Genomic DNA, 6,273 nt, shown 5'->3' with positions numbered 1-6,273 from the left:
CTTGACCCTCTCAAGTCTTATTGGAGCTACTCCATGAGTCACATACCCTGTGTATTCAGAAACAGGTGTTTGGAAAGCTACATCTGGTGAATAACATTAAAGATAGAAGATGCAAGATCTGAAACAGGCTACTTAATTCATTCTCACTTGGCACTGCCCCTACTAGCTCCACTATTACAGATTGAGCTTGAAGAACTACTCAGAAATCCCCTCCTACCTTGAAATTCCAAATGATATTTCTCTCTGTATTTTTAGATGGTCATAAAATTATTACTCAAGTCAAGACTTTAAAAATCAAGATTAACCCTTCATTTTTAAAGTTGAGAAAACTGAGAGCCAGAAAGTTGAAAGTACTTGCCCAGATTCAGAGAATAAGTTTTGTGTAAATGTGTATGAAAATACAGTGTCTCTTGGCTCCTCATACATTTTTTTTCACTGCATTTTTCTAAGAAACTTTGGAAGCATAGCTAAAAAATATTGCATTATGATTAAAGAGTACAAGTTTTGAAGTTAGAAAGACTAAGGTAACAAAAGGAGTCTGATTTAACTCTCTGACTTTATTTTATTCATTAGTAAAAGAGTAACACCATTCTCTTTGAAGAGGGACCATCAAGGGCAAGTCACTACTGCCACCTGAAAACTGGGTTCACTTCTCAGAAGGTGTCAGACAACAGACACAACTAAAGCAGAGTGGAGGAAGGAAGAATTTATTACTTGCGGACTTTGATTACTTAAAAATATTCTTTGCTATTAAAATAGCTAAGTTTTGAAGAAAGAGACAAAATGGTGCAGTAGAAGGACATTCAGCTCACCTCCTCTCATAAGCACACCAGAATCCCAACCATCTGCTGAAGAACCAACCATTGATTTTAAAAGAAGGAAGACTGGCATCCTTCCTTATGATATAGCATTGTTGTGAGTTTTATGTAACAAGATATTCTTTAATCCTATAACTGTTGTTAATACAGCTTTATTTATTTTAATTTTTTTAAAACTTAGCACAAACAGTTATCTTGACATAAGCAGAAAAACATTTCTAGGAACTGAAAGACACATCTCTTTCTCTGCCCATTTGGTATCAAGACGGGCTAACTAAACAATGGAAATCTGGGAAATTAATCTTACAGGGAAAAGGGTATGCTTGTATTTCTCCAGATAAATCCAACAAAAATCAGTTGGCTCCCTCTTCAGAAGATCCACCCCAGGAGAGCCTCCGGTGTTCAAAATAAAAAAGAAACGGCAAAATTCCAGGATAGAAAAAATTCCAATACGAACCATGGCAACTCTAAAAACCTCCAAGAAACACCACCCTCAACATCATTGACCTTATGATCTCCTTACTAGGGATAAGTAAAAACCCTTACTAATCAAGCTAAAAATCTGGTTTCTCAACAGAGAATGCCTCAGAATCCAGAAAATATTTTTGTTGCCATGTTAGCTTTGCTTGCTTTTGCTTCCCACCCCTGCCCCACCCCGCTCAAGCTGAATTAATTAATCATACTTGTTGGACCTATATACCTAAACCCCTTTTTTACTATAGGTATTTTAGACAATAGACTGGTGGGACCCATCCTTATTATAAAAATGTCTCAGAGCAACCGGGAACTAGTGGTTGACTTCCTCTCTTACAAGCTTTCCCAGAAAGGATACAGCTAGAGTCAGTTTAGTGATATGAAAGAAAACAGAACTGAGACCCCAGAAGGGACAGAATCAGATATGGAAACCCCCAGTGCCATCAGTGGCAACCCATCCTGGCACCTGGCAGAAAGCCCTGCAGTGAATGGAGCCACTGGCCACAGCAGAACCTTGGACGCCCGGAAAGTGATCCCCATGACGACAGTAAAGCAAGCCCTGAGGGAGGCAGGCACTGAGTTTGAACTGAGGTACCAACAGACATTCAGCGACCTGACGTCCCAGCTCCACATCACCCCAGGGACAGCATATCAGAGTTTTGAACAAGTAATAAATGAACTCTTCCCAGATCACAGGGTGAACTGGGGTCACATTGTGGCCTTTTTCTCCTTCAGTGGGACACGATGCATGAAAGGCATAGACAAGGAGATACAAGTATCGGTGAGTCAGGTCACAACTTCAATGGCCACTTACCTAAATAACCACCTAGAGCCTTGGATCCAAGAGAACGGCGGTGGGACACTTTTGTGGAACTCTATAAAAACAGTACAACAACCGAGAGCCAAAAGGGCCAAGAGCGCTTCAACCGCTGGTCCCTGACGGACATGACTGTGGCTGGTATGGTTCTGCTGGGCTTGCTCTGCAACTCATAGTAACTATTCCTTTCATTATAGTCATTCATATTTTATACAACTTATGTTCCTCTTCCTTTTGTTGTAGCTATAGAGAACTTACAATTTAATAAGACGCTACATTTTGTGACTTATATAGATTACAAATTGTATACTTGTTTTAATTCCTCTGTTTCTTTGAAATATGAATCCCTAGAAAGAGGGTCCCATGGCAGAACTTGCCTCTCAACTACTCACTAAATTACTCCGGCGATCTAAATGATTCATTGGATGGTTCATTCTTGACATTTTGAGATTAATAGTCATTTACACTACTGCCGCTGTCACAGGCATCGCTTTACAAACCTCAATTCAAACACAAAACTTTATTCAAAATTGGACCAAAGACGCTCATACTATGTGGGCCACTCAGGCTCAGATAGATGAGGAAATTCAGGATGAAATATAGGAACTAAAAACAGCTGTCAAATGGGTCGGAGATCAATTAATAGATTTACAAAAAACAAATAATATTAAAATGTGATTGGAATTCTACTCAATTTTGTATCACCCCTGTTCAGTTCAACTGTAGTGCCTACAAATGGGAGCAAATTAAATTTCATTTGCAAGATATACATGATAATGCTTCCCTAAATGCACAATTATTACAAAAAGAAATCTTTGAAACCTTCTCTAAAAGTCTGCCCTCTTCCAATAATTTGGAAACTTTAGCTGAATAGCTAGCTGATCAATTATCTGGGCTAGACACTCGAAGATGGTTCCAAAGTATTACTCATAGTATGGGGTCTGGTGCTGTAACATTGGTAATTGTCCTGGTAATTACATTTGTTATATACCAATGTCTTTCAACAAAAATTGTTCAAACTAAACAAACTCAATTGGTCAGGGCCTTTTTTACAAAAATAATAAAAAAGGAGGAATTGTCAGGGAACGTTTAATTTTAAGGAATCCTATAAATTGTTTGCTGTTTCTCAAGGGCCTTCTGTTCCTTATCAGTTCCTGGAAAACAGGAAGGAGCAGAGCTGCCTGCAGTTCTCAGGACTGAGGTCATGAGGTGGAAGGCATACATGGATTCCTTTCAGTAACCTTTTTACTTTTCTGTACAACTACTTAGTCATGTTCCTATTTCCAGTACATGGGTTGTCTTCTGGTCCTGTGACGATTGTTATTCCCCTAGTTACTGTCATTAAGCGTCTGGTTTCGGTGTTTTTTACTCAACTTTATTTTTCTGCCTAAAGCTTCCTTGTATGACAATATATAAACACATGCTGCCATGAATAAAGCACGCTTGTTCCACTAGAGACTTGGGTCCCTCACATCCTTCTTTTCTTGGCCTTCTTTTCGTCGACTCCTGTCCCCAGGTTCCGGTGTGTCAAGAAGACCATAACAAACATAGTTAAGTGCCAAAGAACTGCTAACTATTATTATTATATATGTAAGTAAAGTTTATTTTCTGGATATTATCATAGCCTTCAAAAACTGCTGCTAGATTCGTATCAAATTTGGAGAATAATCTCATGTACACGATAAGCTAGGTATCACATTCAAAACTCATGCTGACTTCAGTGTCTGAAAGAAGAGAGTAGATATACTTTTCCCTATTCCTCCCACTAGGTGCAACTGAAAATCCTAGACATTATATATTAAACCGACATAGGAAGATTTTCAAAGGTAGAAAGAAGGCAGGCAATCCAGGAAACTAGAGCCCCAGGATCTACATGGTGGTGAATTCCCTTCATTTTCTTCTCACCTCATACATCCCAGGCTGGGTACTGAAGAAGCCAGCAACCCAAAAATGCTAATGACAAAAACAAAAAAAGAACCTCCCAGAAAAGCTTGCCCTCCTTTCCAACAGCCTAGCAAAGGGACAGCTTAGCAAGATAGCCAACGTTGAGACAATAACCACAGAAAAGCCTGCTGCCCGCAAACAAAGGCCCAGTGGAGAGTCTCAGCTTCCCCCGCCCACACCCCCTCCCTCCAACCCCCATCCTCACCCCGTGCCAGGCTGTAAGGAGGCGCCACCCTCCCCTCGAGGATGGCATCAGAGGAGACCTAGTGGAGTCAGGACTTTTAGCACAGCTCAGTAATAACCAGGCCACCCCAACAGTGCTGGTGGAAGCCTTGTAGGAAGCAGTTGGGAGGTGTCCCTCCTCCCAGCCCAGGTGGTATCAACAGAGGCCAAGAGAGGAGACGGTTTTTGACCAAAGTACAAAAGGAATTCAATGGAGGTAGAGGATAGGCTTTTTAACAAATAGCACTAAAGCAATGGGACATCTATAAGCAAAAATATATAAACCTCAACCTAAGCCTCAAACCACTTCCAAAATAAAAAAAGTCAAATCATATATTTAAAAATAAAATATATAAAATCATATATTTTAAAATAAATCATATATTTAGAAAATAACATAGGAGAAAACCAGGGAAGACCTAAACTTGGTGAAGAGTTCGTAAATATGACACCAAGAGTATAGTTCATAAAAGTGAAAAGTTGGTAAATTCAACCACATCAGAATGAAAACTTCTGCTCTGTGAAAGATCTTGTTAAGAGGATGAAAGGACAAGCTACAGAATATGAGAAACTATCTGACAAAGCACTCATCTAGAACTCTTAAAACTGAACAGTAAAAACAAACAATCCAATTAGAAAATGGGCAAAAAAACATAAGGAGACCTTTCACTGAAGATGATACACGAATGGCAAGTATGCTTGTGAAAAAAGTTCAGTGTCACTAGCTAAAAGGGAAATGCAAATTAAAGCCATGATGAAAAACCATTATATATGTCTCAGTGTGATTAAAAAAAAAAAAATAGTGACAACATCAAATACTAGCCAGAATGCTGATACTTGATATACTATACATTGCTGGTAGGAATATAACATGGTGCAGCCACTTGGGAAAACAGTTTGGCAGTTTCTTAATTAAACATACATTTACCAAACAACCCAGCAATTGTACTCCTGAGCATTTATCTGGGAGATATGCAACATTATTGTAGCAGCATCATTGTAAGAGACAAAAAATGGAAACAACCAAATGTGATACTGCTGAACAGTAAAAAGAAATGAACTGTTGATAACACACAACTTGGATCTAAAGGACATTATGCTAAGTAAAAACAAACAAAAAAATCTCCAAAGGGTACATGCAGTCCATTTCTATAACATTCTGGAAATGATAAAATTTTAGAGACAAGAAATAGATTAATAGTTGCCAAAGGTTAGCCAGGATGGAGGAAGGGAGGGAATTCGATGTAGCTATAAAAGGCACTGGGGGGAGGGGGAGATCTTTGTGGTGATGGAATAGTTCTGTGTCTTGATTGCACTGATGGTTACATGAGTCTACACATGAGATAAAGAAACATAGAATTCTTCACACACATCATGTCAGTGTCTAATTCCTGTCTTTGACATCATGTTATGATCATGTAAGATGGGCCATTGGGAGAAATTGAATGAAAGGTACACGGGTCTTCCACTACCTTTTCAACTTCCTATGCATCTATAATTATTTCAAAATAAAAAACTTTTGCTTTCGTTTCATTTGAGGGGCATTCCTAGGAAACAATGGAGACTTAAATGACTTCCAGTCAGAAGAAACACGCTCTGTCAAGGGCAGTTGAAAGCAAACTGCAATGCACAGGAGGATTAGCTACCAACCACAGGGAAATGCATGCCTTATATAGAGACTTCTGTGACCAAGAAAACAGTCATTCCTTTCCCATATGAGTTCCCAATAGGTTTAATGGTTTTTAACCCCTGACTGCAGATTAAAAACTAAGCAAGGAATTTTAGAATGTTCAATTTTCAGCCCTATCCCCAGTGATTCTGACTTTTCTGAGTTAGGATGATCACAATTATCCTAGAAGATTCTAGAGTGCAGGATGCACTGAGAATGCCGTATTACACTAAAGAATGTAAAAGCAGTTCAGCGTCTGAAATGTCTGAAATGTGACACTCTTTTGAGCCCCATAAAACCAAAATAAACCCAAAGAGTTATGTTATTCT

General features: G+C 38.9%; 1 pseudogene; it reads left to right on the top strand.

Annotated features, from left to right (window-relative positions):
- Positions 1-1,584: 1,584 nt before the first annotated feature.
- Positions 1,585-2,285, top strand: LOC138076264 (bcl-2-like protein 1; annotated as a pseudogene).
- The last annotated feature ends 3,988 nt before the right edge of the window (positions 2,286-6,273 follow it).

Source organism: Capricornis sumatraensis, chromosome 3 (genome assembly GCF_032405125.1).
Source record: "Capricornis sumatraensis isolate serow.1 chromosome 3, serow.2, whole genome shotgun sequence".
NCBI lineage: Eukaryota > Metazoa > Chordata > Mammalia > Artiodactyla > Bovidae > Capricornis > Capricornis sumatraensis.
This window is presented reverse-complemented; position numbering and strand designations above follow the sequence as displayed.